The sequence below is a fragment of the Macaca fascicularis genome, chromosome 17 (assembly GCF_037993035.2).
Source record: "Macaca fascicularis isolate 582-1 chromosome 17, T2T-MFA8v1.1".
Classification (NCBI taxonomy): domain Eukaryota; kingdom Metazoa; phylum Chordata; class Mammalia; order Primates; family Cercopithecidae; genus Macaca; species Macaca fascicularis.
The window spans coordinates 100,963,637-100,987,187 of record NC_088391.1 but is presented as its reverse complement, the minus strand read 5'-3'; the positions used below and the strand labels follow the sequence as shown (position 1 = coordinate 100,987,187).

The window sequence follows — 23,551 nt, the reverse complement described above, 5'->3', positions numbered from 1 at the left end:
GCCTCAAAAAAAAAAAAAAAAAAAAAAAAAAGAAAAGAAAAGGCTGACACAAAATAACCACTGATTGCATCCTACTAGCACCTTGGTTTATTATGTGTATAAAACCTCCTTCAATCTAAAAATCACCCCACCAACAAAATCTATTCTTGATCTGATATCAACCTATCAATGTAACTCTCAAAACCATAATTGCACTGCAGTACAATATTACCTTTTATCAGACAAAAGTACAGTTGATTAATTTCTGAATCCATCAACCCTTAAAGGGTAAAATTTGTAAAAGATTAGCTTGCAATATTCAGATATAATTGTTCTTTCCCTCTCTTCCTTTTGTCCCCCATGAGTATTGTAAATGGTACATATGGGTAACGAAGTCAACAAGAAAATAACGAGTGTCCTATTTGTTTTTTCTGGACCCCATTCTGACAGCATCTTCCATAGCTCAAAAAGGCCACATCCTAGCGTGGATACGCAGAACGCGGCACTATCCCCACAAGTTTGAGCAAACATTAAAAAAATAAACAAGGGCCACTTAAAAAATGTGGTCCATTAAAAGTGATGCTTACAAGAGCTAGTTGAATTGATTCTCTGTCAGAATCCTACAGGTGAAATTAGATAAAATCATCAGTGGAATTTTGTGTACATGTTTTATACAATAATATCCACAACTCATAATGAAATGGCCACTCAAACTCCATTCTGAACACTTTCTTAAGGTTAATATAAACAGAAATTACCACTAAGCTGAGTAAAAACCTTTAAAAAATTATCTGCAGATTATTTTTCTGTTATCCAAAGTGTATATTTTCAAAAGGAAAAATGTGATGCAACATTTTTGACCTTCTCAAAAAACGGTTTGGGAAATAAATTATTCACTCATTCAGATAGATCGCTAGAGTTCCTTAAAGTCTGAATACAGGAGGAATCTGTGTTGTGGCTGATTTCTCCTATTCAAATTCCTCTTTCAAAATTGGACCAATTCAAGGAAACAATTTAACATAATTGTTAAAGTGATATTTAATAGATGCTTCAATTTTGTTTACTTTGTATGACATTGTATTTATTTTATATAATTCATTGTAAATAGAAATTTATGCACAGACTTACCATAAATACACGCTGTTTTATTTACAAAGTATCTAAGGAAAAAGATGATTCATGCTCCCTAGTCTCCAGCACCTGTTTTGATACTTTATTCATTTACTGCTATGTGATTCATGCATTTCTCTCTGGGGAAGTGGGCGGAAGACGGGTGCACATTGTTCTATGAAAACTTCAAGTCTTGTTTTTTTTCCCCCTAAGTCTTTTAAAATGTGCTATGGAAAGAACTTATTCTAGTTGGCTAATCAACAAGGATGCTATAGCACTATGCAGCTGTTTATGAGAAAAACCTGTCCTCAAATACGTGTCCACCATAATTGCTTTGTTTGAAGACATCTGGAGTGGAGAGGTTTAGTAATGGATAGAAGGGTTTGTTTTATTCTCTATTTATGATTCGATGAATGGAAATCCTTTTAGACTAGCTAAACTACTTCTATTTTCTCATCTCAGAGTAGTTGTCCAACAGCAGCAGGACACAAACGATGCTGGATTTACATATGGCAACCTTGAACAATTCAGTGATAACAAATACTGCAGTTCTAGTGCAAATTTGTCCCATTGAAATAAGTAATAATCCAGGCATAGCATCAAGCTTCTAGAGAAAAAATAAAATCCATCAGAAAAAGTGAGAGCATAAAATGTCAGTATGGGTACTGAGACCTAGGGAGTGGGGTTATTATCACCACCATCATTTTGGAGTAATAACAATGATGATATGAAGATGATGGTGCAGTAGGTGCTTGGCTGTGTGTTTTACAGACTTCCCCTTCATCTGTTTCTGAAGGGGAATGAAAAAGGAGTGGGGCAGATTCAATCCCAGACTCTGGGCCCAGGGTCACCCTTTCCACTAACAGGAGGATTCCCAAATGCAAATTCAAGGAGGTCAACAACAAACTGTTGACCCGAAGCTCCTTTTCTGACCTGTCTTTGAGAGTTCGATCACGTGTGCACTGGTATCTCCAGTTCTGCGAGAAAATCACTAATAGGGTCATAAGGACCCACTTGGCAGAAAGATGCATAGCCTAACTTGATATCTGGTGGCTCCTGTTGTCTGATGTCCCTGAGAGGAAGCTGCCCCTTTTCAGAAGCCCTGGTGCAGCCGCCTGAGACCAGAAGGTGCAGTCTCCTCTGTGCCTGCAGAACTAGGCAGGTGCGGATGGGTCAGGGCCAGGCAAGACTACAAACAGGGCCCAAAGGCCCCCAGCTCCATGATCTCCCCTTTACAGGAGCCGGAGGGTGCGTGAGGCAGGTCCTTGTGGGACATGGAGGCTCTACCTCCTCTGAGGCAGCTTCCATTCATGACTGTGTCCACCGACACCAACGCGGACGTCTCCACCATGAGCACACTGTGGAGAAGGAAATACACCGCGGGACCGAATTCCTTGTCTAAGGACTGTCTAGGTCAGACTGGGAACATTCTTCCCAGTGGTTCGAAAGGTTTTGCTTCCAAACTATCGTTCAAATGCTGTCTGCAGAGAATGCTGCGTTCAGGAAGTGCCCACTGGGGTGGCTTTTCATGCGACTTTTCATACAGATGGCATTTGCTTCAATTATTTCCTTGTAAAAGAAACTTTACTGATTATTTCTGTTTCTTGGAAACAACTCACTCCATTTAGTATTTTCTCTTAGCTCTTTAAATCAATCTTAAAGGGCCTCCTGATTTAGCTGTAATTCCAGAATCTTTCTCTATCTCAGTGAATCTCCTGAGGCGAGGGACCCGGAGGACAGGGCCTCGTTCTGTCTCATAAGGCCGCAGGTGCACCTCTGGACCATGGAGGGCCTCGGTTTCCTCAACCGGGAAAGGAGACTTGCTAGTGTATTAGGTCCTTCCTACAGCTACAATTCTCTGAATTTGTTCCGTACCTATTTTTTTTTTGGACAAAACTTTTATACTCCCTTGTCTCTATTTCCTTACATCTCAGTTTTATTTACAAATGATTTGACCAGCAAACCCTTGATACTTAAGGTTACGCCAGTGAAGACCTTGAATAAAGGGAGATACAATTAAAGCTGCATACATCTCATTTTAGCCAAGAAAGCAGAAATCTCTGCTCAAAAAGAACAAAAGCCAAATGAGGCCTGTTGAAGTTCTTCAGTTCACATTACATCTTGATTCAAGACACCTGGGCTATTCCTTTTGCCAAAACTGTGTAAAATGTGACTGTGGTTTTAATATTCTTAAAGGCCGTGGGTTATACTTCTGTTGAATTCCCACAAGTCCTGTTTGTTGTTTTTCAGAACAAACCACTCACTTTTCCAAACTGGGTTTTGATTGCTAACAAGAGAAACATTTTGAGAGTATACTTTTTTTTTTTTTCCAGAAAAGTTCTGCAAAGAAGAAAGTTTTACTGAAATATACTTGTGATATGTTCAAATTAGGTCTGAACAAAACCATTAAGTATTAGGCTGAATTTTATAAAGCATGTATTTGGATGATTTTACCTTCTTTAACATGTTTTTCTATTATCTCTATTTTTAGTATTGTTTCACCAAGGTTAGCTCAACATAATGAATTTCTCCATAGTCAAAGCCAAAAAAATGAAGGCGGGGGAGGAGTTTCTGTAAAGAGTTGGTCCTTGGGGATTATTCTGAAACTCTTTTCCTGAGTCAAATGATTTTAATGGCATCACAATTCCCACCCTCCTGATTCCCCATGGAAAGCCCATTAGTTCAGGGGAGCACCAATCCAAGTGGGGGTGGGGTGGGCACACCCAGGAGCAGCTGCAGGGATGTGCTGGGTCCTGGGATCGAGAAGGATACAGGGAGAGTTTGTGCCCTTGCTCAGTGTACCTCCAGAGCCAGCAAGTAAACTGGAGGGTCAGGAGAGTGACCAGGCAGAAAACGCAGGCAGGAGTGAGGGCTAGGCTCACCACAGAGGAAGGACAGCTGCAGATGAGCCAATAATGACAGATGCAACCAACGCTGCATCTGGATTAAAGCACTCTGACCCCAAGCAAGGGCAGAGATGGCATCCGTTGCCTGGAGAATAGAGATGTCCTAACCAAGAACCATCTGACAATGCACTCCAGTGACCATGAGCAGAATGCCACAGCTGGCATGGTGGTATAAGCAAATATCCCCACCCCACCCTAGCTCTTTCAGGTGTGCAAGACACACCCCATCCAAGTCTCAGCTGGTGGGATAATCAATAACCGAACATAGTGACACTCAATGTAAGAAGTAAAATTAAAGTTTTCCCCTGAATAAGATGAACCGCACTGGCCATTCCAAAGATCACTGAGTGAAGACAGGTCTAGTTCCATATCGCAGCAAGAAAGATCACTTTTAGGATATGTCTTCTAGGCATACGATGAATTATCTGCTTCATAACCTGGCCTCACCATGGCAGGCAGGATGTGTCAGTCTCAGGAGAACACCTGAGGCTGCACTCGGCTTGGCCTTGGCTCTCCAAGGGGGTTTCAGGAAGGTCCTCGGGGGCCTTGAACTCCAAGTAGAGCCCCTGGGCCAGCAGCTACCATGTCACTGGGGAGCTTGGGGCAACTGCAGAACTTCAGGCCCCCTGAGCCTGCTGCACTAGCATCCGTGCTTTACCAAGGGGCCCAGGCTGCTTCATGCACACTGCAGCGTGAGAGGCATTCCTGTTGATAATTTGCAACATGAAACAAATACGTAATGTAAAAATGATGATTTTTATTAAAAAAGTAGTTTCCGAAACCCAATAAAAAATTTGTTAAAACCCTCAAAACTATCAGAAAAATAGTGATTTTTTTTTGGGGGGGGCGCTAACGATTATTAAATAATGAATCACAATTCATCTACCAAGAATATGAATCGAGGCAGTATGATTAAAATGTAGTTAAGCAGGTCAGAGGCTCACGTGATATCAAGCAGCAAACAGAACGGTCACTCAATAAAAAGAGGCTCTCACCTTCCCACACAGACAGTTCCAGACTGTTGCTCTGCCAGCACCAGCGAAGGGGGTGGAGATAAGAGACCATTTCCTTGCTTATACCTTACCTAGTTCTTCTCAGTCAGATCAGAAGTGATACTTAAGAGATTTAGGAATGCATCTCATACCATCATGAACAAGCAGGAGGCCACTCTCGACTGCAAGCTATCGTGTCTCCCCAAATATCCCTAAGCCAGTGAATGTCAGATAGTTCTTTCCTTAGCAAAAATTTTGTTCAGCTGAAATCGACACTGTGATTCTATTGTTGCTTACTCTGCATAATGATGTATAAATTACCCAAATCAGAACAGAGGCTGACAAAGCCTTTATTTACTCAGGGAATGTCAAAAGCCCAGGAAATGCTTCTGCAGCACAGAAGAAAAATTAAACGAATAAAAACTTGTAGAGACTACTCCTGTATAAAGATGTAGCATAATCATGATGATTTTCTCTGTCAATTTTTTTTTTTTTTTGAGACAGAGTCTCGCTCTGTCACCCAGGCTGGAGTGCAGCGGCGTGATCTTGGCCCACTGCAGCCTCTGCCTCCAGGGCTCAAACGATTCACCTGCCTTAGGCTCCCAAGTAGTTGGGATTACCAGTGTGCATCACAGCACTAAGCTAATTTTTGTATTTTTAGTTGAGATGGGGTTTCGCCATGTTGGCTAGGCTGGTCTTGAACTCCTGACCACAAGTGATCCACCCACATTGGTCTCCCAAAGTGCTGGGATTACAGGCATGAGACACTGCACTCGGCTCTATCAAAAACTTAAAAAGACTCAAGATCCAAAATACCTCCTTTATGAGACTTTGATGGGAGCCTTATTTGCAGGGATGCTAGCCCACAAACCCAACGGCCCCCGCGATGCCCAACTGACTGGCATTTTCCGTCCCTTTGAGGATGACTGTTGTGCAAGTTCCACAGAAAGAGAAAACATGATCGTATCCAGCATTTGTTGAGCCTCTGCACAATGACAGGCATTGCACTGATCTCTCAATAACATCGCCACATTGGAGTTGCTGGAGGCAGTAACTATGATTCCATTTTCAGAGGCAGAATTCGATGGCAAAGGGGAACATGGTTCACCCAGGGGATGGGACAGAGGTGTAAGGGCTGGAATTTGACGCCGAAGTCAAGATGCTTACCCAGTGAGCCATCTTCACACCCGAATGGCGAGAAGTATCACATCTCAGAGTCCAATTGGGCAACAGCTCTAACCCCACACGTCTCATAGTGAGGAATGTCTTCTATGTGCCTTATCTGAGTAGATAAGGACTAAGGTAAAAGGGCCCCAGGAAAGAAAGGACTTAAAACCAGGAGCTATAAAAATTACTTTTAGGATTAAACAATCCTCTAAGGAGATTAATTGGCAGAGCTACACAATATCTCCCCTTGACCTTGAGGGTAAGACTTGAACAACTTCCAATGCATTCAGGGTGTTCCTGACTCAGGAATGCTTCTGAAGAGGGGAAAACTAACCACTTAATGAAACTACAGAAGTACAATCAGCATGAGGTTAACAGAGTCAGGGGTGGGGCAGTGGGACACAGCAGGAGAGCAGGAGGAGAGGCTAACTAGTATGGATGGAGATGAGGAAAGCATTTGCTGTATTTGGAGAACCTTTCTGGTTTACAAACAGGAGATTCCCTGTGAGCAAAGAGGAAAGCAAAAAGAGCCAAATCGATTTGCCAATTCCTGGAACAGAGCTGCTTCCAAAAGAGGAAAGAGAGTAGGACAAATGCAAACAGATGGGGAAAAGGATGGATATTTAATTCACAAAACTGTGGCCTTACAGACTTTTGCTTCTCTGGTTTAGTGATTTTGTTTAGGGAAAGAAAGAGTTGATGTGGAAGTTACAGGTTGACAAAGAAAGAATAATTCTGAACAACTGAGTTTCAAGGTACAACATCATAACCAGATTTTCAAGGATGCCTCTCAGGGAAAGTTAAGTGTTGGCTCCAGATCTCGGGTCAGAGTTTGGTTCCTTAACTCTCTAATGATATGATTTTGGGCAGCTCATGTCATTGTTCTTCACTGAATTTCCTCCTTGTAGAAGGGGGTTACATCAGGGAGCTGTCCTAAGGAGGAAGTGTGAATGGATGTAAAGTGTCCCCACCGTCCCTGGGCCACCGTAAGCTGTCAATCAATGCTGGGTAGGTATCATGACAATGCATGGTGACCCAACGGGGCATCATTTTCTCCTTTTTCCTCTAACTCATACCAAGTGCTAAAATTGGACATGACACGATTACGATGAACATTAATAAAACTTCAGTTCAGTTGAAAACTCTCAAGCTGGCTAATCGGTGGAGTTACTCCAGGGCGCCAAGTCTCTACTGTGGCCATACAAAAACCAACCACGGCTGCACAGGGCTGCATTATATCTTTGAAGAGCCTTAGGATCCAAAAGGGGGTACAAATAAAACGGATGCTGCACCTTGGCATGTGCCCGATTAACTTACACTCAACAAGGGATAAGGAAAACACAGAGGCAGAAAGAAGCCAACTCCACAGATGCTGGAGGATGGAGGCATTAGGATGTCATAGATTCTCAGGCAAAGTTTGGCAGAGTTTGATATAATTTTAGGGATACCCTGGATTTCTATGTCCTCACACACCCTGCGGCTTGGATATTTATCTCTCACATGCACAACCAAACATGTGTGAGCAGTGGCTGTACCTGGAGGCCACTTTATTCAACACAGGAGGCACCCCTGAGTGTGACTAAGCCACACATAAGGACAGGAGAGAGCAGCCTTTTGCTTAAATCCTAAGTTTTACCTAAGTCTAACAGCTGCTTCACATTTCTTATTAGCTGATCACATCAGGAGGACTGTTCTATAAGTTGTTCTGATTTTTGCTTTTTAAAGAAAAGTAGTCAAATATTTCACTACCCAAAGCCCTCTACCACAGATGCCCTCTGAAGGCGAAATTTAAAACGTTCTTAAAATTGTACTTGCTACCAATGGTCCAACTAAATATCAACTCTGTGAAGGTAAAGAAGGTTAACATTTGTAAAACATTTCCCTACCTATAAAATGCATTCACAACACAGTTGGTACGGGTTGGGTGGCAGGTAGAATGGAAATCCTACAGTTTGGGGTGCTCCAACAATACGAATATTCTGCAGCCCACATGTGCTATTCAAGTGGATCAGACACCCCAAAGGAGTCATAGTGCTGGCCGAAAAAACTTACAACGAAATCATTATGCTTCCTTTTAAATTGTGAAAACAGGTAACTGACATCCCAACTCAGAGAAATATTATGTATAAAGAAATAAACTGTTTAGTCACTAAACCACATGGCTAGTAAGAAATGGGTACACAGCCACACAGCAGCCAACATACATCAGAACCCATAGCAGAGCTTGGAAATAAAATCATGTGAACCAGAACAATGACCTTCCATGACACGCATTGTGCATGTCCCAGACAATGGGAAATTTAGATGAACAAACAAAAGACAAACAACAAAACCTGCCCAAAGGCATAGGAAACACCTGCAATTTTTAAAATGGAACAAGATACTAATGATTATTTCATATGAAGCTTTTAAAATAATATTTGCTTCACTGTAGTGGCCACAGAGTAAGATTTAAAGCACTGTAAAAAAATCAATTAAATGATATCTGCAGTTTAAGTTGGAAATTTTCTGTCTTTTCAGGTTCTCTCTCTTGGCAACAGGAGAAGAGATCTTTACAAACAAGAAAAAAGCTTGCCCGCCTTCCAGCAATAACACACATTGAGAAAGAAAGGCAATGATACACAAAGAGTAAAATGTCTCCAAATTTGAAACAATAGCATAACACTGATTATTTTTATTAAAAAATAACACAAGACAAATTCCAGAGAAGAGAAACTCTACAGGATGACACTTCTCATTTCCACATTCCTGACCTGTCAAAGAGAGACTTACGAGATTCTGAAATAGCTCACAAATCACATGAAAGAAAAATGGGTCAACTGGCTTGGGGTTCAAAGACGGAAACATTATTATTTTTTTAAACAAAAAAGTCTGTTGAAGGGTTTTGGGAAAGTTTACTCTTTGTGCTTGATCCCACCCCCACACAAGGTCCTCTGCCTCCTCTCTCAAGGAACCACCTCAACAGTGGAATGACGGCCGGCCCGGTGTGGTGGGCTCTGAAGACAATGGGATGTTGTCAGTCATTCATCAACATACCCCGTTGTTCATGCTTCAGTTATGTTTTAAGTTCCTGTCAACCAGAGTAAGGACAATTGGAAACCCCCTGAGTGGGATGCAGCATTCTTACAGAGAGAGAGAGAGGTGAGCGGAATCTCCCAGCTCCTCAGGGTGCAAATGTGGTTCCGGCCTTGTCCACCCACTCCTGCCTCCTTTCCCATCCATGAGCCAATTCCCTGTCTATTCATTTCAGGAGTTCCTATTGTCTCAAAGCCAACAGCATATAGAGATCAGTAGGATAAGAACTGAGGGAGACGGCAGAGCCAGCATCAGACCCCAGGCAGAACAGTCTGCAGCGCCCAGGCTCCCAGGCTTTCTCATATCCCAGAGGTCCCCGCCGCCCACCCTGCACTATTCTCAGTGAGCAGGGAGTATCGATGCTCACGGCAGAGCTATGAGGGGAGTGACTGATGGTTTGAAAACCAGCTATTGTTCAAAACACGTAGGAACATCTGGCACAGGCTTGATATAAAAACATGATAAATTTTAAAAAGCAACAGTGTCTTCTAATAAAGTTGCAGGACATTAAAAAAACACACACTGGGCTTCATTTTAAGTTCTCAGATAAGATTAAGTGCTAAAAATAACTAAAATCCTATATTGAGCACTAGAAGTTGAAAAGATTTTCTAGGACACTACATTGTTATTCTCCTGGAAACACACGCATACAGAAAATACATAAATACTTGGTAAATATAAGATGTATACAATTTCAGAACACCAATGTAAATAGATCTAGGTATGCGTACATGCACACACACATATGGTGCACATTATGTTCACTTTAAGATCCTGAGCTTCTTTATTGTGCTTTAATAGTGCTCTTGCCCGTATGTATCTTAATTCTAGGAATAATAATTAATTCTATGCAATAAGATAATTCCAAAGGCTTCTCTTACTATTTCAGCGGCTGCTAGAAAAGGATGCGGGGTGCTGGTGAAGAACCCTTGTCCTCCATAAATGCCAGTTTTAAAGGACGCATCTTATTCATCTTTGTGATTAAGGGATTTCCATTACTCATCTTTCCTTCCAAGATAACTGACATTTTTGAAGGGCACCCCTTTTGTTAAACTTTATTTCCTTTTACTAAAGAAGTCTTTTTAATCTTCTGGAATTAAGGAGCTCATTTCCATCCACAAAGTTCTTTTTGTTGACTTCCTCAGTCTGATTATTCGACTTGAGGGTATGCAGATGGCTGCATAGCTATCCCTTTTCATCCCTGCTATCCTCAAAATAAAGTCCCAAAAATACTAGTAGGAATTAACATTTAGAAATCTCCTTTTTGGTCAATAGCCATCTTCACGGACTGTCTATGAATCAGATCAGTATTAGACAAGCAAGAGAGAGGGAGAGAGAAAAATCAAGGGCAGAAGAACACCCTCTACTTCCCCATCTCCACATCAGCAACTTTAGCTGCATCTTTCCACAATTTAACAGAAATCAAAACAAAATCCTGAATCAAGTTCAAAAATTAAGTACACAAGTGGAAATCCAAGAGTGAAAAAGCAGAAATTAAAAAAAAAAAAAAACCCACAAAGCCAGGCGTGGTGACTCACGCCTGTAATCCCAGCACTTTGGGAGGCCAAGGTGGGCGGATCACAAGTTCAGGAGTTCAAGACTAGCCTGGCCAACATAGTGAAGCCCTGTCTCTATTAAAAATAAAAAAATTAGCCAGGCGTGGTGGCAGGCTCCCAGCTACTCAGGAGGTGGAGGCAGGAGAACTGCTTGAACCCGGGAGATGGAGGTTGTAGTGAGTTGAGATCGCGCCACTGCACTCCAGCCTGGGTGACAGAGTGAGAGTTTGTCTCAAAAAACAAAACAAAACAAAACACTTGTTGAAAGAAGAAAAAAAAAAACCTTGTTTTTTTTTTTTGTTTTTGATAGAAATACATTACTAGTGAGCCAATGCAATGCAATAACGTGCTTGGTAAAAGAGGGTGATGTGATTTGAGGACAGAGTTTTAGAAGCACAGCTTCCAAATCCAAGCGGAAATCACTTCACTTCACTCCATGTTGATCAGGCAGCAGCTAGAAAGTCAAGTTGAAATCTTAAGGCCAAGACCTAAGAAGAAAAGTGAGATGCTCAGAAGAAGGTGATTAGAATGAGGTACAAGTTTTCCTATGAAGTCAGGGTATATTGCAGCTATTGATAATTAATACTTTAGGATGGAAAAGATTAAAAAAATCATGTTCTTCCCTACGCTGTGCTGAGATCAATGAATTGAAGAAAGTAGGGTTGGACTGAGGGCTGGTGGGTAGATGATGGGAGAGAAAGCTCATCTGTGCGATGGGGAGCTTTGGGGTGAGGCTGGCTGGAGTCATCCGAGTATCATTGAGGTATCTGAGTTAGTGCATATTTGTAAGGTAGGGCGGGAAGGGTGGGATTCCTGAAGAGAAGTAGGCATGTGTCAAAGCTAAAATTTTCCTACGTTACAATTTTATTAACCATAGCCTATGCCACGGTGCCACCTGCTGAGTGCTGCTGATGGGCATTCTGGTTGGAAGCACCACTTGTCCAGTGTTAACAGTGCTCTTGCCCATAGCATTAATAGTGCTATTTCCCGTAGCGTTAACAGTGCTGTTGCCCGTAGCGTTAATAGTGCTGTTGCCCGTAGCGTTAGTGCTGTTGCCTGTAGTGTTAATAGTGCTGTTGCCCATAGCATTAATAGTGCTCTTGCCCGTAGCGTTAACAGTGCTGTTGCCCGTAGCGTTAACAGTGCTGCTGCCTGTAGTGTTAGTGCTCTTGCCCGTAGCGTTAATAGTGCTCTTGCCCGTAGCGTCAACAGTGCTGTTGCCCGTAGCGTTAACAGTGCTCTTGCCTGTAGCATTAATAGTGCTCTTGCCCGTAGCATTAGTGTTCTTGCCCATAGCATTAATAGTGCCGTTGCCTGTAGCATTGATAGTGCTCTTGCCTGTAGTGTTAATAGTGCTTTTGCCCGTAGCGTTAATAGTGCTCTTGCCTGTAGCGTTAGTGCTCTTGCCCGTAGCGTTAATAGTGCTCTTGCCTGTAGTGTTAACAGTGCTCTCTATGAATGGTGTGAGATTTTAATCACAATGATTGAAGCTCATCAGAAGGTGAGTGCTCCTTATCTGACATGCTTGGGACCAGAAGTGTTTTGGATTTGGGAGTTTTTTGAATTTTGAAACATCTGCATATACTTACTCGTTGAGCAACTCTAAACTGAAAAATCTGAAATCCAAAATGCTCCAACGAGATGACCTTTGAGCGTCACGTCGGTGCTCAAAAGGGTTCTGATTTTGGAGCCCTTCAGATTTTGGATTTTTGGATTAGGAATGGTCAACCTGAATGGCCATACTGTAACTCTAATTGCATTATTTATTCATTTATTTATTTATTGAGACAGAGTCTCGCTCTGTCACCAGGCTGGAGTGCAATGGCGTGATCTTGGCTCACTGCAACCTCCAACTCCTGAGTTCAAGTGATTCTCCTGCCTCAACCGCTCAAGTAGCTGGGATTACAGGCATGCGCCACCACGCCCAGCTGATTTTTTTTTTTTTTTTTGTATTTTTAGTAAAGACCTGGTTTCACCATGTTGGCCAAGACAGTCTCCATCTCTTGACCTCGTGATCTGCTCGCCTCGGCCTCCCAAAGTGCTGGGATTATAGGCGTGAGCCACTGCGCCTGGCCTAATTGCATTATTTTAGAGTTCTTGGATTTCACATTAAACATCTTAATGCTATTATTTAGCTCAGCCCCCCTTTTCTTTGGCCTTAGTTGATTGGGAAGTAGAAAAATAGCTTAAATATAATACATTAGGGCACTAATATAACTATTCTATCATTTGCAGAGATTATACATGTTCTCAGGATGCTTCTTGACAATACTGGCTTTCTGCAGTGAAACCTCGTCCGCTCAACTCCTACACAATCCTTGAAGATGAGCAGCTGGGTATCACTCCCTGGTCATCTCTCCCCTTCACTCTTTACAGTGAAAACAAACTCATGACAAATGCTGTCCAGACGAGCAATCATTTCTAGAAAGAGGTGAAACTGATACGGAAATAGAAAGAAACCTCCTCTCTTTCTATTTATTTTCTCTAGAAAGCATGCTTACTTTATGTCTAGTCAAAGGCATGTCTACCATTAGGTTTCATTTAGTGGAGCTGTGAAATGAAGCTTATTGCTTTGAAGTTTTAAGTGGGACTGAAAATCTCTAAGTAAAACCTTATTTTGAAGAAGAGGAACTTTCTTAGTTCAACTTTTGGGAGTTGGATATGTAATACTTTTAATGACTTGAGGCCTTTGTGAATTTTACTCTGGATATATTTAAACCTACGCCTTTTTCGTCTTTCATGAAGTTACCAGTAAAGTCTGTCCAATTTCTCTCCCTGGAGTCCTTAGAACAGAGTGGATATTCATTGGTCTCCAATGCATTCTTCTGTCCTTCCTGAATACGGGGCTGGGAGAAGACGAGTCAATGTTCTAGACCGATAATTCATCATTCTTCTAAGAAAAGGCCAAATATTTGTAAAATTTCAGGTGCTAAATGATGAGGAATTTACCCCAAGGCCTTCAAGTGCAGGAAGCCTGGCTTCCTGTTTCAGAGTTTTGCTTGAATTTTCTGGACTGCTTATTCAATCCTCTCTTTCTTTCAGGTTGCAATGGTATGGTCGGTTGGGGCTGTGGACATGCACAGTAAAATCTGTTAAAGATTTATGGATCTTGCCCTCTGTGGCTGGCATATCCCAGCTGCCTGAGGGTATAAGATCTGCCACTTCTCTAAGCGGGGTTGAAATGAGTAGTATGCTAAAAGCGACACAAACCAAAGCGAACTGCTTCCTCCAGACTCATAGGATTCTGTTAATTTTGCTCTAAATTAGTGGAAACTCATCAGTCCTTAAAGACCATGGCAATATTCCTTTCACCAAACCTGAGAAAGGCTGGTTTCATTGACAGATGCTACGCATGGGTGCAATGCACAAAACTGATTTTGATAGTAAGGTTCTCTTGACATACATCTCTTATTTCCATAAGACTTTTACAATGCCAAAATCACCACCTAAAGTGCATTTTCTTAAAAATAATTACTACCATGCAGAACTAAGACATGCCAGAACTTTAATTTTCATTAGAGAGAGATCACGCTCACTATAGAATTCATCCAACCTTCAGTTGCTTTATTCAAAACAGACTTTAAGAGGAAGAACTGTAATAATGCCTCACAAAGACAACAATTTAACAGAAAACACGGATGCTGACAATGGAGCCAAGAACTTGTTAGGCCAAAGATATTATTTACCCAACATTAATTACTTCCATTTTATTTTGTTCTTTTTCTTTTTCTTTATTTCTGGTTCCAAACCTCTAAGAGTTATTCACCCTAACAGTGTTTTAGACACAAAAACTTTTGTTCCTACGGCGGGGATTTTTCACGCGCTCACAGTGGCTTCGCAGGAAGCTGCCATCGATACGGGGCTGGCATCGGGTTCTTGGGAGGTGTCCGGCTGCTGCCATTCTCCTAGAATGCAAACTTCTAGGCTGGACGCAGAAAGGAAAGGGACGGGGTGTTTTAATCTTTCTAATCGGTGGGGACATGTGGCCTTTGGAAGACCCGCTTTGTCCTTCCCAGGTGAGTCAGACCTTGGACGCCTTGAGCGCTTCGGTTGTCTACACCACAATGAACAAATTTGGGTGAGATGCCAGAGGGCTCAGAAGTGCAGGCAGCTCAGGGCCTCAGGTTGACCAGTTTCCGAAGGACATTTTGAAACGACAGTTTCATTTAAAAATACACTTATTATATGTTCATTTACCCTAATGCCAATGATAGTAATACACAATGTACGCAGCATCTTCAGCGTTCGAGGATGAAGGACACTAACCATGTCCTTCTGATTTAATGATGGACAAAATAAAGCAGAGATGAAGGGACCCCCATTTCCTCCTCCCTGGGGTTCCTCCTTCCTGGTGTACCCACTGCGTGCTGCATTTAGGTGGCAAATTCAAAGGCCCCGCAGTGAGGAAAATGCGCGTACAGTTCCTTGGTTTGATCATTTCTGCCATTTTCTCCCCTTGGCTATTATTTTACTGTTTCCAGAAGAAAACAACCACCGTAATTTCAACATGTTGCAAAACAATCTAGTGGTTTTCTCTTTATTATTAAAGCAGTCTCGTAGAAGACTGTTTACAGACAGGAACGTTTAGACTCTTGTGTAGACCACCTCTAAAGGACTGCTGACACAAACCCCACTGGGAAGACTGACTGTGGACGCTGTTTCTCTACGAAGGTACCATAGCTTTAGACATTCTTCCTGCTGCATGAGGGAAGACAGATTCAGAGAAAACATTTCTATTCAAAGTAAGTTTTAGAAAGCATCTCATGTCTGGTAACTACTATGGTCTGGTCTTTTAGAAATCCTGCAATTGTTTACTAAGAATGAATTGGAAGCCAAGAAAACAAAACGATGGTCTTTGAAGATTGCCATTTCTTCTCTAACAGAGAGGGGGAAATGATTCAGTGCTATACTTGTCAAAACTTTCCATCAGATGGTCAGAAAGAAGGATTTCGAAAGTCAGCGTTTTCGTTTGGTTTATAAGAACGCAACTGTGAATTCCTTTTACTCTAGTTTATCAACAGTTCTTTGGAGTCTGTGTGAGGTTTTTAACCAAGACATGAAATAGCTATTATTATCTGATCCCAGCTAACCTGTCAATCTGATGGAGTGTTGAGCTTCGGAAGTGGCATTTTCTTTCATGTCCTCCATCCTAAGAAAGGTCCTAGCTTCCTTTTAGCAATGGAGTTTTACATTCCTTCAACACTCAAATATGTAGTTTCTATCAGCTACTGCATGTAAGGCACTGATCTAAGAGAAGGGAAGAGTCAATGAACCGGGAAGGAGGCCCCAGCAGCAGGGGCTGCAAGGGGACCACGGTGACTCTTGGAGAGCCAAGGGTATGCGTGGAGAAAGGGGAGGTGCAGAGAGAAGGATAGGGTGAGGAGTGTGCAAAGCTCTGGCAGGCCCATTTGAGCAAGGTGAGAAGCCCTCAGGAGACTCATTTAAAGAAGTCATGTGTCCTACCCAAGGTCACAGAGCCCTTTGTGACAAAGTCTCGAGGTTCATACTTTGGTGCTCCATTCAATGAGGATATAGTTCTAATTAAAGAAAATGCCAGGCCAGGAACAGTGGTTCACACCTGTAATCCCAGCACTTTGGGAGACGGAGGCAGGCGAATCACCCGAGGTCAGGAGTTCGAGACCATCTTGGCTAACATGGAGAAACCCCATCTCTACTAAAAATACAAAATTAGCCGGGTGTGGTGGCCCATGCCTGTAATCCCAGCTACTCGGGAGGCTGAGGCAGAAGAATGACTTGAACCCAGGAGGTGGAGGTTGCAGTGACCCGAGATGGCACCACTGCACTCCAGCCCAGGCAACAAGAGCAAAACTCCGTCTCAAAAAAAAAGAGAGAGAAAATGCCTTGAAAGACAGGAAACTTGGCCCCTAACACAGGCAGTGGATTATGCATTGCCACAGTTGGCTACTAAAATTTAAAAACAATATGTATTCATTCAACAAATATTTAGTGTGTATCTATCATGTGTCAGGCCCCACGTAGGCCCCAGGAATACAGAAGTAAACAGAGCAGTCATCTTCTGGAGCTGTGGCTATGCGAGTACTTGAGGTGTGGCTGGTGAACGGAAGAACTGAATTTTAAATTTCATTTCATTTTAATTAATTAGAACTGAAATTAAAATAGCTGAAGGTGCCCAGCAGTTACCACACTGAACATCCAATCTCTGTGAGTTTGCAGCCAGGGGTAGAGGGAGGATCTGGGGAGAGTGGAGAGACAGAAAACTCATAGAAAATGTGTAAGACTATTCTAGACAGTAAATCCTGGATGAAAAGAAAATACAATATAAAGTCAGGGTTTCAGGAAAGTAAGACCAAGATGGGTGACCTACTGGGCTTAAATATTTACAAAAAGAATATTTTCTGAAACTTGGAGCTTCAGAACATAATGCGGCTCTTTCTTTCCATTGAGATTTAACCATTTTCTTCATTTTCTTGAAGTGGGACTTTTAATAAACTGTCATAGAATTGAGTTAATTATGCAGCTGATGAAGAGAGAAGCAATTACAAATTTCTGGCCCCTCCTCCACTCGCCATCCCACCCCATATGATAAATATTTTATGTCAAAAGAACCATTATAACACCATTGAGGATTTGATAGAAAATGGGCCAGTTTGGAGCTCACCCACAGACCCAGTTGCTGCAGCACCAGTTGCTGCAGCCCCTGCAGTGCTGGATGAGCCAGGCCACCTTTGCTCCAAAGCCACACTAAAAATAACTGCGTGGTTCTGAAAGTGAGTGAGAGCTATGTGCAGACAGGGCTATAAAAGCCTGGAAGCCAAGTAGTGTTTCTGCTATGTCTGACTAATTTCTTGCCCTTTCTGTGCAGCGTGTAAAATGCTGGAGATTTCTTTTGCTAAGTATGCTGGGCGCACCATTAAAAAGTTTCTGTCTGGAAAAACTGCAGGTGGTTTGCAAAGAGGTCTGATCCAGCACTGACGTTTTTATTCCACACAGGCACACATCTTCAAAGAACTAAGACAGAGGCTGGGTGCGGTGGCTCACGCCTGTAATCTCAGCACTTTGGGAGGCCGAGGCGGGTGGCTCGCCTGAGGTCAGAAGTTTGAGACCAGCCTGGCCAACAGGTGAAACCCCATCTCTACTAAAAATACAAAAATTTCAGAACCCCTCCAGCCACGGGAACAGCCACATGAAAGAACCCCTGCTGCCCGGGCCTCGCAATTCTCTCCTTGGGGTTTTAAAATCCTGGCTCTCTACACAGAAGGGTAAGGTTTATGATTGGCAATACACAATAGAAGATGCCGTTGGCAAGACCACTGCTCTCCTTAGAGAGAGGTGCTAATGGCTTTGCTTCATATCTGTGTGGGGCACCCTCTCCTTTCCTTCCCGGAGGCTGGGAGCTCATTTTTTTTTTTTTTATCTCAGGATGACCCCTCTGAGCTGACAGCAAGAGCCAAAGACAAGGAATTTTCTTGGCTTCTCATTATCTGCCTCCATCCCACTCCGAGCACCCATTCCCTCTTCTCTTGGCGGCTTTTTCTGCTCAGTTTCTCTCTGGTTTCTTTTACTTTGATTTATATTGTTGAATTTAAGAAATCTGGTGAGGCTAAGGATTATTTGACCCAAGTCCAGGGACCCATAGACTGTGAGAAACTCTCAGTTACATGAAAAAATGTACTCACTAAACACAACTTGTTGCCCTGCACACTCAGCCGCTGCTTACTTGAGCGAGCTTGTCAATTGCAACCTTCCGGAAGCATGGTCTCCAGGCTCTCAGCTGCAGCTGCCAGGCCACAGGGGGCACTGTGGGTCCTGCTTGGATGCATGCTGAGTGATGTCGGGACCTACACTCAGCAGTTCAGGGGCTGACAACGTGGGTTCTCTTTTCCCTGTGGTCATGCGGCACAGCCATCTGCCCATCTCCCTAGTTCCCAACAAGTTGGAGTTATCCAACCAGTCTTCACATTTACTAATTTCTGGAACAACCAAGTGCCTTAGGACACAGGAGGTGGCCTGTGAAGGTCGATGTCCTTAAAAAAATTAAAACAATCTATCTGATCAGAGTTTATGGTCAAAAATCAGATGTTTGGGGGGAACAGGAACCTGGCTAAGTTATTGAAATAATGAACTAAAATTAACCTTACTTGGAAAAATCCAAGACTTTCACAATATTCTAGGTGAGTTAACAAGCAAAGCAAAGTCGTCTTCTCTGTTGACTCCGATTTCCTTCCTGCCCCTCTACTGCTTTCTATACTATTAACCTTTACATTGCATGGTGCTGATAACTCTATTAGAAATTCTATAACTGAAACTAACTTTGATGCTTTCCATTCAACTGCCTTCCATCTCCATGGTGTACAAAGAAAGAAAACTGAAAAGAGAATAGAAAAAGAAGGCTGGGTGTGGTGGCTCACACCTGTAATCCCAGCAGTTTGGGAGGCTGAGGTGTACGGATTGCCTGAACTTAGGAGTTCAAGACCAGACTGGGCAATATGGCAAAATCCCATCTCTACAAAAAAAAAAAAAATACAAAAATTAACCGGATGTGGTGGTGCATGGCTACAGTCCCAGCTACTTGAGGGTCTGAGGCAGGAGAATTGCTTGAGCCTGGGAGGGCTGCAGTGGAAGGTGCTAGGGGTGGGCAGCCTTGTCTGGATGATTGCCTGGTATTCAGTGGAGGGGTAAATCTGAGAACATGCAGTGCCAATGAATCAGAACTTATAATTTATAATTATTCCAATATACTTACTAGAGATTATTTGAAATACAGACCCTCACATAACAATAAAGTCCTGATCATTTGTTAAAGTTATTTTTTTTAATTCACAAAACAACTGAAGAGGTGGTTAGAGAGTTAACTAGGGAAGCATAACTCTTGCATAACGAGGGGAAACTCTCTTCTCATGCTGCCTGTGTTCTTCCCTGCACCCCGGAGAGCCTCACTCTTCTAGGCTGACACATTGGAAGAGGAGTACGGACACAAAAGACGACTATGCTGGAAAAAGAATTTGTCTAAGTCCCCAGACTTGAGTTTTGTTTTGGACTCTACCACAATCTGGGTGTGATATTTGCAGAAGCCATTTCCCTCCTGAAGTCAGTGTGCTCCTATGTGAACTACAGGACATGGGCTAGCTCCTGGCTCAGCTCCTCCCAGCTCTGCCCAGGGAGGGGAAGTGGGCCATGCCCAGCAGCTGGAACACAGCTCCCGCCTTGCCTCTTCATGCCTCAACTCTGTGGCTTGCTGGAATTATCTATGGGACCGGGTGGTTCTGTCCGGGAAGCAATTCTCTCCCTGCTAGGAGAGTCCATCACTCATCGCCCAAGGATAGAGAACAAAACTCCATAAATTTGACCCAAAGCTCATTCACTGGTCACATGAGAATCCATCTGGAACTGGAATCCATAGTATGCTTGTGATTTCTGCTTAGTGTCCAAAAGTTATCCAGTGACATACAACTTCCGATGTTGGCTGTCACCATAGTGATGCACAGATGAGCTGGGGTACCATGCCCATAAAAGGCTGAGCTAGCCAAGGGCTGGGGCGTGGAGAGTCTGCAGCCAGGCATTTCCAGGGCTGTTACAGTAGCACCACAGGGAAAAGAGACGGGAGTCACCCCAGGGGAAGCTGTGGGAAAGAACAAACTATGCACACAGCCCTTTCGACAGCAAGTTCTGTCCAGCTGCTATTTTTATGTATTATCTTACTTCAAAAAAATACTATCAATGCAAACGTAGGGCAGACAGAGCTCTGCTTCTGCAAGAACGCATTTGGGAAAATCTGTTAATTAAAAAATAGTTAAGCCACATGCACTGGATTTGTAGTCTTGAAATAGATACTCTATCTTAAAAATGTTTTAATACAATAGATGCAACAGTCCTGAGGGTAAATGTCTCCTGTAACATACAGGAGACTATCTCCAGGAATATACTCTGTAGAAAATGATAAATGGCATCACTGATCTCTTTCTTACCTTTTATCATCAGCCATTTCTATCGCTTTATTGGTGAATGTCCAGGGTCTCACCTGAATTAACAGGGCAGCCTGTGTGCTGATTGTTAACACACCCCAGTGACTGGCTCTGTGTGGTCCCTTGGCAGCATGGGTCTCGGCCCAGTGAAACGACAGTGTCAAGCATCACGCAGTACCCAGAGGTACAGGTACAACCAGATTTCAGGCCGCGTGAGCACAGTGGATCCCACAGTCCAGGCCTCGGGGCAGGGGTAGCGTTTGCCTCTGTCTTTTGTGCAACCCTTCACACAGCTGCCAATCACAGCCTAATTGGATCAGTGTTGATAACCCGTCTGAATAACAGGCGGAAAGCCAAGCACACACAGAGTTCTGGGTCACTCATGTTAATCACATTAACCAGAAGGTGTCGATCTTTCATTTTACTTGGCAAATTACAGAAAGAGACTCAAGGTGTTTCCTTCATTAGGGACACTGGGAAAGAAAAAGGTCTCAATGCCTGCACTGTGGCTTCACGAAACCACAGAGCCTTGGGCATCCTTAGAAATCCCCTCTTAATAACCTCATTGAAAAAACCTCTGGCATCACGTAACAGTACACTGCTATGCAGATGCCATTATATATTGAAATAATCTGAACTAGCTATGCTTGCTGAAGAATAAAATTCTCCTAAAGGCACTATGGAAAATGTTACTATGTTGATCCTGCATTAAATAATCACAGAAAGTGAAAAGGAACAGACCCGGTCACCTCTACTCAGTTTGTTTGGGTTCTGTTTGTCTGATGACATGGAGAAGAATGCAGAGTCCCGCTAGACAGTAACTCCATCCCACACAGCTAGTCTCGCAGATACGTGTATACCACCAATTCTATCCATGCCCATATAAGGCTGAGTCAGTCAAGGGCTGCGGGGTGGAGAGTCTGCAGTCAGGCATTCTCATCGCTGCAGCAGAAGCATCGTTGCGAAAATCTATAGCATGGGACCCGGGGGAATTTTACATCTCGTGAAATGGCTTCCATAAACTTAAAAATTATTTAGCCTTGTTAAGTGCTGATAAATGATCTTCAACCAGCAATTTCTAAACCATAAAGTCCCCACTGCAGGCAGAGGAATGCTTAACCAAAACAAAAACAATTGCTTTGAGAATTGCAACTAATAATGAACGTAGCAGGTGGAGAGACGGGAGCTTTGATCCAAGGGGCAGGAAGCCTCCTCAGTTGTGATTTTTGACAGTGAAATAATGATCGGTCACAGGTCAGCAAATAGGATGACAGCATTTATAAAGAGGTTCCCTATCACGAACTGTGGCCGCTTGATTTTGTCGAGCGGACACAGGAGAGGAGGCAGCGGCGTCGCACCCCAGCCCCGGAGGCCAAGCTCCAGCAGAGGGTCGTTCCTCCTGGCAGGTAAGGATGGGGAATGGCTACGGTAGAAACTGACTTCAGGATTCAACTTGGGGAAACTCATTTGGACACCCAAGGGCTGTTATAATTTCTGATTCCAACAACAACAGGGCAATGCAGGCAAGAGTTTCCAGTTGCCTTGACAACCTGGCATTTGCCAAACGAAGGTGTAGACAAGCATGAGTCCTAGGGCAGATGCATGAGTCCAGAGAATAAAGGCAAGGAGGCTGTGTCATAAAATAAAATGCTACTCCCTACACCTTCGCAGATGCAAGATGGACTTAAACGTGCACATATAAATAATAATTTTTAAACCAAGTAACACCAAGACTCAGTTTTAAAGGCATCAGTTTTAAATCCAATATTAAATCCAATATTAGGGCAATATTTCAAATTCTGCCAGATGTAATGGTGATAATTTGGGGTACCCTTTTTTCCTCTTACTTATCTATCAGATGGACCACATAAAAGACATTCAGGGAATGAGTATTTTCAAAGTGAGAATTGTTAGCAATGATACAACTGCCAGTGCCCTCTAGTTTGTATAACTATATTGCAGTATAAATGCAACTAATTACGCTTTTCTTTACAGAATATTTTTATGACATTTTTGCTTATGTAAAAGTATAAAACATCATTGCTTTATATATGTACATATAAACACACATGCAAACACACATATGTACTTACAATGAACAATGAACGAAAGAAAAGATGCTTGTGAAAATTAAAATTGTTCTCAATTTTGTAGGAAAGTGGTATACATTGACCCAATTTTGCATTATATTATTGTTTGTTCTAGTGGAAGAGAATACAATTGTATTAAATTTCTTAGCAAAGTATGCAATGACTTAATCAGGCAATTTAAGACACTCTCATTTCACACGGAAGTACAATTAGGCACCGCATCACGACTTTTTGGTCAACAACAGACTGCACTGAAGACAGTGGTCCCCTAAGATGACACCAGATCTGCCCAACGCATGACTCACATGTTTGTGGCGGTGCTGGTGTGGATAGACCTACTGCGTTCCTGGTTGCATCAGAGTGTGGACATGCAGTTACATGCAGTGTGTGACACTTGGTGATAAGCAACTGTGTCCCTGGTTTCTGCATTTACTATACTCTACCTTTTATCGTTATTTTGGAGTATACTCCTATTTATATGCTAAGTGTAAAACAGCCTCGGGCAGATGCTTCAGGAAGAGTCCAGAAGAAGGCATTGTTCCCAGAGGGGAAGACGGTTCCATGCGCGTTACTACCCGGAAGACTTTCTGGTGGGACAAGATGTGAAGGTGGAGGACAGTGATACTGATCATCCTGAGCCTGTGTAGGCCTCAGCTTCCATGTCTGTTTCTTTGTTTTTAACAAAAAAGTTTAAAAAGTAAAAAAACAAAAATTAAATAGAAAAATCATTGA

At 42.7% G+C, this 23,551-nt stretch overlaps 1 protein-coding gene across 1 annotated transcript in view; it reads right to left on the bottom strand.

The window, feature by feature from the left end:
- The window catches only part of COL4A2 (collagen type IV alpha 2 chain), a 202,120-nt gene that overhangs the window by 123,267 nt on the left and 55,302 nt on the right, over nt 1-23,551 (bottom strand). The window lies entirely within an intron of this gene.